This window comes from Lycium ferocissimum, chromosome 3 (genome assembly GCF_029784015.1).
Source record: "Lycium ferocissimum isolate CSIRO_LF1 chromosome 3, AGI_CSIRO_Lferr_CH_V1, whole genome shotgun sequence".
NCBI lineage: Eukaryota > Viridiplantae > Streptophyta > Magnoliopsida > Solanales > Solanaceae > Lycium > Lycium ferocissimum.
Window position 1 is genome coordinate 30,479,169 of NC_081344.1, and position 11,559 is coordinate 30,490,727.

An 11,559-nucleotide genomic window follows, 5' to 3' on the forward strand; every position below is an offset into this window, starting at 1 on the left:
CAAAAAAGGCCGGGCCGCAACGGTATCCATTTCGATGGCATCAAAATTTTGAGTTTTTTGGAAATTTGGCTTGGGGCGGTGCCCCGGGCGACGCGCACGCCTAATTTCTAGCACGTACGTACGATGCCGGTGAACAGGCATAAGCCCTAGCCGAGCTCGTCGAGCTAGTCAACCTATCATTAGAAAGGTATTTTAAGGATCTACAACTTTTGTTAAGGATGTTTTCCCAAATTCCCAACCTATTTTCAACAAACTGGCTTAGAAGTCAGACCTACTGAAATTTAGATGAGTTTGAGAACTCTTACGAAATTCACTATTTGGGTTGACTTCAAAACGATTTCGTATCACCCAAATTCATCCCGAATGGATTAATATAGCTAAAATATCAACTTAATACTGGTTTTCATACATTCACACCTAACTCGAATTTACGGGATGTTACATTAGCCCCCCCTTAAAATCATTCGTCCCCGAATGAAAGTCATGGCCAGGATTCTTTACTGAACCACAAATTTCAGAATTTCAAGATTTTTTATAGCAAGGTGAAGCATCCTCAGAGATAACATACGACTAACCATATAACGAATGCATCATTCAAGCCTAATATACTCCTCCCAACCTTTCCCAACATATTAGTGAGATTTTAGCAAGATCCGAGCCTTGTGAACCCGAGCTAGTGAAGAGAAAGTTGTACCTAGGGTTCTATTGAAGTTGTTGAGCTTAGGAGTTGGATTTGGAGTTTGATTCCTGGAATTTCAATTCCTTTAAGGTATGTATATGATTCTTACCTTTGTTATTGAGTTGATTGGTAAGAGTTTTAGTGATTTAAAGTGAAGGAAATATAGTTAATGAGAACAAGAAGTTGATCGAGGGGTTGCATTTAGATTATGGTCGTTTTAGATGTTTTGGGATGGATTTGATTATATTTTGATATGTAAGTATTGGTATTGTAGTTGTTGGTATTGTTGTTGATGTTTGGGTTGAATTGGAATTTGAGGGATTGTTAAGTTTACAGAGGAAATGTTGTCCGAATTTTGTAAGTTATAAACTAGTTTAAAGGTTGGCATAAAACCACGTTCTAGTTCAATAGTTGGCATACTTGGTCTTGTGTGTAGATTTGTCAGGCCCGGGACATAAGCATAATTAGCTTGAGGAGCGGATAAGGTATGTTAAGGTTATCCCTTTTATTCATTTTGGCATGATCCTTATGATACGAACAAAAGAAGTAAACTGAGCAATTTCCAAAGACTCTATTCCTAGATAGTATAGGATCCATTGCATCCTTGATTTCATATGTTTCATGTCCATAGCTTCCAGAGATTTATTATATTGATGTACTAGTTTCTTACGTGACTGGAGATCTTATGTTTCCCTAAGGAGTTTAGAGTATCCTTTTACGAGTCTTTCATGCATTTATATATATGTACAGTTATTTTCTTACATCGCGCCGTGCTATAGTCAGCCGGGCAGGTACGTAGATCTGCACACCACTGTAGTGGGTACGGTATAAGATTACCCTGGACGCGGGATGACATGATACATGGATCAGGCTGTACGTTCCACAGTACCAGCAGTTAAACTATGATATATGTATATGATTTTGAAAGGAAGCATGCATATCATACACCGCAGAGGCACTTTCAGTTATATAGAGTATGCAGACACTTTCAGATATTTGGATTAGCCTTTATGTTTCAGATATGTTTCATGATTCTTATGTACATGTTGTTCTTATGCCTTACATACTCGTTACATTATTCGTACTGACTCTCTTTTGCTTGGGGGGGTTGCGTTCATACCCGCAGTTTTGGCAGACGTACAAGCGGTCTGGGCCGCAGACTTCCACCCAACGTAGTCGCCGCGTCTACTTGGTTCGGAGTTGCAACATTTTTTGATATGTATATATGGGTATGACGGGGCCTTGTCCCATCCTTTCTACAGCTTTGTATTCCATTAGAGGTCTGTAGACAGTTGTATGTAGTTAGGATGTTATGTAGCCTTGTCGGCTCTTATTTTGTTGTACAGCATATGTAGCGTCCTAGTTGGCTTGCACTGTTGTTTCCAGTATATATGTATACAGGTGGTTGTGAGTTCTTGATGCATAGTTCATGATGTTGTTCTTTGCAGAGTCAAAGATAGTTCAGCTTATAAGTCATATACGGCCACACCGTTACTCTGAGATCCAGCACGAGTATAAGCATGCCCGGTCGCAGGTCGTGCACTCGTCATGAATCATTGATTTGGGTCGTGATACATACCAAACATACCCCATTTCTTTTTCTCTCAGGGTTTCAATGAAATCCTAGCGCCAAGAAGAGAGAGGCTCTCTCATCGCATCACCATTTTCATTAATGGCAAAGTCAAGGGCCCACAACAATATCTTGACTGTGTCATGACCAAGAATGGCAAGAGCCTTTATTTCTCTGCCTTCTCTCACCCAATTCCACCGTTTTTCCACCCTAAACATGGTATCAACTCCCTTTCTCTCTCTTTTCTTTTCCTGCAAGCATTTTAATGGTTTTTGTCTCATTGAGACCCAAAAGTTGTGATTTCTATTAGTTTATAATGGTTCACACGGATTCAAGAGGAATCCTTGTGAAATGATGTTTATCCCACATCGATTTTTGACAACTAAGTTGTGATTTTAGGGTTCTATAATAGCTTAGTATACCTAGGGATCTAGCAAATTTTTGCTGGAACCTTTAACTTACTAAGTTTTTCTAGTCTAAAATTTTAAAATTCTCTTTGTTCTGTGGCTGAGTATCGAGTTGAGTAGTATAAGGAGCTTCCAATTTCATTCTCGACAAGGCTACGCAAAAGAAAGGTAAAATTCTTTCCTTTTATTTATTTTTCAGTAATTTATGTGCTTATTTGGTTTAATTATGTGATAGTTTAGTTGTTAGTATGTTTAATAGCATACTTGGTAGATTAGTTTATTCATTAATAGGTTTTCATATGCCTATTTAGCATGATCAGTTAGGTTTAATTGTTGTGTGTTAGCTTAATGTTTAGTTTAATTCTGATAGTATTAATCAGTCATTAAGTATGTTTAGCTTGGTAGTTTATATATGTTTCGTATTAATTCAAATTAAGTGTGGTTCAGTTAATCACTTGCAAGCATATCATTCAATTTTTTAAGTTAGTAGTAAGTTAAGCATAACTGTTGGCTTATATTAGCTTGATCATATGTATACTAAGTGTATATTTTCCTAGCTTACCTCCCTTAATGTCTACCCTAGGAGTATCCTGTTTTAAGGTCTCTTATATGATCACGTATGCTTTATTTATGAAGAGTCTGCCCTTGTTTGTTTGAATAGTCATATTTAGTGTCCAATGTAATGGTATGAGTTGTGAGATTATTTTTGAAATAGTAATCCTACCCTCATTAGCATGTCATGATAGAGTTGTGTTTGTCCTGTTTTACTCATGTGTAATGTTACCCTAATGGAACTGATCATTTAAACCTTTAGTATAAATCACCCTATAAGCCTGTTAATCTCTATACTATTGAATATATGTCTATGTTTAGCATGATTACCTTATTTAGTCTAATCTTGGATCTGTCAATGCCTATATTAGCTTTAATGATCTTTGTTATGTGTTCATAGTGTGGTATGACTGTATTCAGGATCCCTTTGGGGTTTAGATATGCATATATGGATTTGACTCTAAAAAAATTGCTTATTTGACTTCTAGAGTACTCAGTGCCACATTTTATAAGTGTTCATATGCTCTTGTTTACCTAATCCTATCATTAGTCTGTTTAGGGTACATTTAACCCCTGATCTGCCAAATGCTTAATTGTTTTGCCCTCTTAATGACTCATAAGAGCTTTTAACTTAACAAAGTTGTTCAATATATTTCAAACTAGCTGTGAAAGTCCTACATGTAAAAGGGATCTGAGGTAGTGTCTTGAGACTTTGACATGCTTGTTCTAACTTGTCTTCACCTAGTCTAGCATCGAAACTGCCTTAAGCTGCTTTGTATTAAGTCTTAATCCTTTAACGAGCACACTCTAGTTGTTTTCTCATGTTGGATTTAAAATCTTGTGGTCTTAATGCACCAGCGATGGTTTAAAGTGTTAAGTTGCTCCTATGTGTTGTTTAAAGTCATTTTGCATCTGTTGGGATAGTCCATAACTTATTTGAAATGAAAACATGTCTCTATGTTTGAAAATGACCAGTTATGCCCTTTTGTGTTTATGTCTTTTTGCTAATATACCTGAGATATACAAGGTATATATGGCCTGTATACACTCTGATGTACATAAAGGGTATACCTTGTATATCATTGAGTTTAACTTATGAATTTTGTCTTGCATACTCTGTGGTGAGGCTTTGGGCCTAATCTTCCTGTGTATTTATTCTATTGGGCCTATTCTATCTGATTCTAGCATTGGGCTTTATTTCCTTCATTCCTTTGTGTTTTGGGCCTGTTTTCTTAAATTTCTTTGCTGCTTTTTCTTTGAGCTTCATTCTTATGTTGTTTTTCTTTGTTAAGCACAATGTATACACTTGGTATATGTGACGATGCCTTGTCTTTTAAGTTCTCTGTTAATTAATTTGCTAAGCATAGATGCCCTCTAACCGCTATTCCCCTTTTCCCCTCTTTGTTTGCATGGGACCTTGACGTGGGCAACTTGGGCCGTCTATTCTATTGAACCTGTTGGGCCAGATGCCCAATTCCTTTATTTGATCGAGTCCGGATAAAATAAATGATATGAAGACCCAACTAGGGTGAAAATGACAACTAGTGGGCTTACAGCCTAACTCTTCCTCCTTTCGATTTACGTATATATTTATTTGCTATTGTATAATTGTTATATATGTAAACAACATTGTAATGAATATTTAAATCCAAATGCGTTAGGAATCTAGGGAAACTCGCGTAGTTGCTAAATATTTTTCTCAAGCAGTTTTTTCAAATAATATCACGGCTTATGTTTAATTATTGCATGTAAATTGGAAAATTTGGATTTTACAAAAATATTTCAAGTGTTAAACGATTGAATCACTGATGTATATAAGTACGAATGGACTAGGACCAATTGGATTAAATTATTTTGGGCCAAAACCCCTTTAAAAAACTTAATGAAACGGACTGTTTTTTGGACTGTGAAATCTGGACTTAAATGATTCTTGAGTTTATCTGTGAAGTTAAAACCTTGGGCTCAAGACCACACAGATTTTGGGAAAGATACAAGTGTAGATATGGATTTGCAACTATGTTAAACTTAAGGCATTTTCAAAACCTTTTTGGGCCAAGGCCCAAAACTTAAGGCATAAAAATATGAGGAAATACACTCGAACCTATGTTTAAGTGAGATGGCTTTGGAATGTAGTATGGTTGACCCACCGAGCTAAAAATGGGATAAGAAATGAATAAAGTCTTTTCTCTACTCATACTTATATAAAACCTATCCTATTATTTCAAAGGGAGGTATACTCCATTTAATTTCCTATGTCTACATATGTAAATTTATAAAGACAAAATCATGACATTAGGATCAAATTAGTAGGAACTCTACTTTAGAGAAAATCTTAAGTGTGTTTTGGTCCGGAGATGAAATGATTTTCGCTTTTAAAACATTTTTTGAAAGAAACCAACTTGTTTATATATATATATATATATATATATATATATATATATATATATATATTGCCAAAAAATGGAGTTTTGATATGGAAATGACAATTTTTTGCAAGAAAGAAAAACACATAATCAATTAATCATACATTGAAGCTCATAGATCAACTGTATTCTACGGATCCTTAATACTCGGGTGCTTAAAACCTTCCCTAGGGGATCAGCAGAACCCTTACCTCAAATTCTGGTTTAAAAAGGATTTACCTCTTGTTTGACTAAACCCTTTTTACTCGGTTTTCCTAATTTCCTTTATAAAATTAGGTGGCGACTCTAAAAATATAAAATCCAGATAGAGTCCAAAACCTCTTAGTAGCTTTTATGCACCCGAGTAAAAGTGAGCCGTAACAAGACTTTGATTAGTGAATCGTATGTATGCGTAGAATTAATGAGGAAACCATGTTAAGTCTTTGGACATGGTGTGGCGTTGTGATCAAATTAGGTTGGTATGATTTCTGATTATGTGGTCTTGTTGCCGTTATTTATGCATTGTTGACATGTGGTGTATTTGATTACGTGATTGGAGTTGTGGGATGTGATAGATTCACTATAGTGATTGAAAGTCGATATTGAACCGTTTCCATGGTTGTTGTGACTTATGCAAGACTTGATATGGCTTATGGTGTTTGTGATCTCCATAGCTTATTCATTGGCGTTTATTGTATTTGATTTAGCATTCTTGCATTCATACATTCATACATGATGGAAATGGTGTGGAAATGATTTGATGAAAGAAGTGTGGAATCAGTGTGATGAATTATGGGATCGGGTTGCGCACCGCAACGTATATATATATATATATATATATATATATATATATATATATATATTTATGGGATCGGGTTGCACGCCACAACGGTACATGGTTGCCATGGGTCCCCTGCGGGTCATGACTGTTGAGACGTCGATATTCCTTCTGGAGCATGTGTGTACAGAGTGATTATTGGCCATCACATTGCATAACATCCATCTCATTGTATTGCATATATCATCATCTATTCTTCATTGTTGTGGTTGTGCTGTGATTGCCTTGAGAGATATTGAGACTTGACAGACTTGTGGTTTAGAAGCCTCACCCTAGACAATGATTCGGTTGGTGATACTCTGTAACTTTGAGTGATTATTATGTGCATATCTATTTGACTTGTTATTTTTGTTCTTTATATGCATAAACTAATCTTGGTCGGCCTATGATGCTTACCAGTACTAGTGTTGTACTGATACTACTTTTGTTGTACTCTGTATTTGAGTGCAGAGTTTGTTACAGGATTCGCGTCTCAGCCTTATGGGTGACCCAAGGCCTATTGCTAGGAGATTCCTGGGTGAGCACTGCTAGATTCTTAGTCCGAAATTCCCTTCCTTGCTTATCTGTCTATTTGATTCCACAGACATATTCTATTTATGTATTTTAAGACGTAGTAATCTTTAGACTTACTTTTACCGATTAGTGGCCCTTGTACTATGGCTCAAACCAAATCTTTGGGTTGTGGTGGTATTCCAAACTTTATTTAAGTATTTAGATATATCGAGACTGCTTAATAATCATTTAAACTTCCGCATGATTTTTGTTGAATAAATTAAGTAAGGGAAGGGTTCGCCACGCGGGGGGGATGGCATAGGCGCCCTCATGATTCACAAATTGGGTCATGACATGCGGGCTCAGCCCAAGGTTTCCCTTTATCTCACCTGCAACCCACCTTGCGCAGGTGCTGCTCCGCAGGTGCGAGCCTACCCTCGCCGAAGCCAGACACCAGAAACCAGAAAACATGAGTCAAGTCTCAAACTTTGATCCAATACTTGAAACTCATCCGAGACCTCGCAGACACAAACCCAATATGCATTTTAGTTATAAAACACGCTATGAACTCGCTTGCGCACTCGGAATTCCCATAAGAGGTCATCTTGATCCGGGGTTGACTAAGTTCAATCTCCAAAACCATAAATTTTCATAATCCCAACCAACGACTCAAAACACACCCAAACGCATCGAGACCAGAATCAACTATCCTACCAAGTCAAAAATCACATTCCGGATCTAAGGGAACCATCATAATTTGATTCTGGACACGTTTACCCAAAATTCAACTATTGGTCAAAGCTTTTCTCAAAACCAAACTTAAGAACTCGAAACATAGGTTTTTCACTCCGATACTAATCCGATTGCCTCGATAACCGCGGTACCCATCCCCGCAAGTCAAATATGTCAAAGTAAAGCTAAGGGAAGGTTTGTTTAGGGCAAAATAGGTAAAATCACTAGAATGACCTAACTGGTCGTTACACAAGTGCTAAATAGTCAATATGACTTGGACAAAGTTCCAAATCAGGAATTGAACGTTTTAACTAAAAATAAGGAGGTTAGGTTGTTACAGTTTCCAAGACTTAACGTGCGTCGATTATCCCCCATTTCGTTACTTGGTCCTTGTTAGGAGAAGGTGAAGGAACGAACAAGCTGGAATATCGGTAGAAATTGCAGATTTCTAAATTGGAAAGTGAAGGTCGTGATCACGAACCATTATATCGCGAGCTAGCCGACAATGCATCACGTTTGCAAGGAGAAGACCGTTATTTCGGAAGGTTAATTGTAACTATAGACTGTATTCTCCATGTTACCTCCTCGATCGTAAAGCAGGGACAAACTTACAAGACCACGCAAAGGGGAGAGCGTCCACCGCAATTGCGAGTACAACATCCAAGCCAAATTTGCAACCTTATTTTAGGGAATATTTTAGTCATGATTTAGTTGTTTGTATAATTAGGAGATAACTACTATAAATAGTAAAGATTAGAATTTATTCCCTTCTTTCTTCTATCGTTAAGCAAAATTGGGTAGTTTTCATATTCAAATGACTCAAAGAACATTAAAAATGGGGAATAATTAGTACTACAACATAAATAAATACTCCTTCCGTTCACTTTTACTTATCTACTTTGGACTTTTCACGTTGTTTAAGAAAATAATAAATGTAGCGCATAATTTACAAATTTACCCATATTAATTGGTGCATATTTTTATTGGATTTGAAAAAATGATTTGAAGTGAGTATTTAATACTATGGGTAAAACACGAAGAAAAAAGTTGTCTTATCTTGATATGCGAAAAATAACAAGTAAAAATAAAAACCTTTTTTGAAATACTAGACAAGTAAAAGTGAACAGAGAGAGTACATACTTTGTAATGTCATCTAAAGAGTTTTTTTTTAAAAAAAAAGATTACCCAAACACAAACTATTTAATACTAATAAAAGTGCTTCTTAAATGATTTGGCCAAATATAAACTATAACTCTACCAAATTTTTTTCTTTCCTGAATCTCCAAGAAAACCTCATTTCAAAATATACAGATCTCAAAAGCTTCTTTCTCCTTCCCCTATTTGCAAGCTCGTCTTTCAATTTTCGGTGGGAAAAATAAAAAGGAAGAAATTGTTTCAGTCACTCTTTTTGTTGGTTCGATTCATCTTCAATCAACAGACAAAATGGACATTTCTTTGATTCTTTCAACAATCCGTTGTTGTTTAGTTATTCAGCATACTCGGCTCTCACCCGAGAGACCCGGGTTCAAGTCCCCGGAAACGGAACTCTTATAATTTAATAAGTGTTGACTCTTCTCCACTTGTCCTCTTTTTTTTTTTCGAATTTTAAATAAATTTGTTTTTATTTTGTTTTGTCCTTCCTATTATTTCCTTCCATCATCTACTAGTTAGATCACGCGGTTTCACTTGAAATTTTTAAGTCTGGAATTGAAATTTATTAGTATGAAAATAAGCCAAAATCAAGAAATTGCTCAACTTCAACTTATTTTTTTTTGGCTTAAAAGCCATTTTGGTTTGACCAACAACTTTACTCTTTTATCCCTTCTATTTTCTATTAATTTCAATATTACCCTTACTTTTAAAAACCCTTTAAACACTTTTATCCAAATATGTAACTGCTTATTTATAAAATAATTTTCAGCACTTAAAAAGTAATTTAAACACTTATACTTAAAAGCTGTTTTTTTTTTTTTTTTTAGCTAATCCAAACGGGCTCTAATATTACGTTATCAAAAAAGTTCGTACCCAAATTTGACTTTTCAAATTCTTTTCAGGTGAAGTCTCAAGTAGTTTTAAAACAGAACTTAATGAAAAAATTTAAATTGAATAGAACACACCCTTTAGTCATTATACCTCAATTTGACTTCCTCTAAATCATGATAATTTTTTTGAAAGGTGGATAATGGTCCAATATTTGGAGTTTCCTATCATTTTTTTTGCGCGGATTGTCCCTTCTTTTGGGGTGGTCTTTGAATTTTGGTCCCTCAAAATTGCTGGTCTTTAATTTTTGTCTTTCGCTTAAAAAGGTGGCCGAAAATATACCGAGGTTTTGGGTTCGAACCCCCGCTCAGTAAACAAAAAAAAAAATCGCAAGGCAAGGCTTTGCAAAAGCCTGCTTATGAGGCAGACTTTGGTTAAGGCGTAACTAAAAGTCTGCAGCCTTAACCAAAGTCTGCAGGAGACAACAGACTTTTAGCTATGCCTTAACCAAAGTTTGCCGCATAAGGCAGACTTTTCCTTAAGGCATAACTAATATTTTGCCTTATAAGGCAAAGTCTTGCCTTGCGATTTTTTTTTTTATAATTTTTATGACTAAGCTAGGGTTCGAATCCAGAACCTCGGGGTATTTTAGGCAAAGAGAAAAAAATTAAAGACCAGCAATTTGAGGGGTGGATTTTAAAGACCACCCCCAACGAAGGGCAATCGTGCAAATTGCCTCTTTTCTCTTTTAATTTTTTTGTGCGGATTGTCCTCCTTTTGGGTTGGTCTTTAATTTTTGGTCCCTCAAATTGCTGGTCTTTAATTTTTGACCTTCGCTTAAAAAAGTGACCGAAAATATTCCGAGGTTCTAGATTCGAACCCCCGCTCAGAAAAAAAAAAATCGCAAGGCAAGGTTTTGCAAAAAGTCTGCTTTATGCGGCTGACTTTACCTTAAGACATAACTAAAAGTTTGCCTTATATGACAAAGTCTACCGTCTCCAGCATATGTTCTATGTAACTTCGCCTGAATAGGCCCTTGCGAAATTATTATTATTTTCGACTCTGTTGAGTTTCAAATCCAGAACCTCAAGTTATTTTCGGTCACCTTTTTAAGCGAAGGGCAAAAATAAAAGACCAGCGAATTGAGGGATAAAAATTAAAGACCAGTTTGTATGAAGGTCAATCGTGCAAATTGCCCTTCTTCTTTCAAGACGACGACAACAACAAACGGTTAAGCCTGTAATCAATTAGTCACAAATTGCTAGAAACTTATATTATAGTATTGGTTATTGCTTCGGTTTCTGGTCATGTCACGTCTATTTTTGTATTATCTTTACTACTCCCTTCACCTCAAATTATTTGTGGTTTCTATAAATAGTTATCTCAAATTATTTCTTATTTTTAAAGTCTCAAAATTAATTATTTTTTCTCATTTAATCCGTAATAGTATTGTTCTTAAAGACTACAAACACCTCTGTATACGGTAAAAATCGGTGTAAAGTGCCACGAGAGGTCGGAATAAAATTTGAACGCCGACAGATGTGGCGTTGGATTGAGTTCGGCGGTTTGGATGAATTAATGTCCGAGGAGTCGTGCCCACTAAACCGAAGAGGTACCAGAAGCCGAAGTGAGACCGAGGAGACGCCAGTCAACACATACGAGAAATCCATTACGGGCCGGATTTCACGCCGCCCGTTACGCCCTCCGTTACGCAGACAGTTGCGGAGGCGCTGTCATTAGTATTAGGGTCTTAGCAGGCTTTTAAGGTTAAGGAGAGGCCCATTCTTGTACTATAAAAGGGGGTGAAACACTCTCATTTGGTGGCTCTGATTTGTACGCTGATTACACTTACTCTGTAACATCTCTCCTAAAAGCTCAAGCTCTCTTTTAATTTGGCCCGGGTTCAT

General features: G+C 36.3%; 1 long non-coding RNA gene across 1 annotated transcript; it reads left to right on the plus strand.

The window, feature by feature from the left end:
• Positions 1 to 2,474: 2,474 nt before the first annotated feature.
• Positions 2,475 to 7,188, plus strand: LOC132051093 (uncharacterized). Its single transcript, XR_009413577.1, has 2 exons — positions 2,475 to 2,824; positions 6,899 to 7,188. It is a non-coding gene; the product is annotated as an uncharacterized LOC132051093 (long non-coding RNA).
• Positions 7,189 to 11,559: the final 4,371 nt, after the last annotated feature.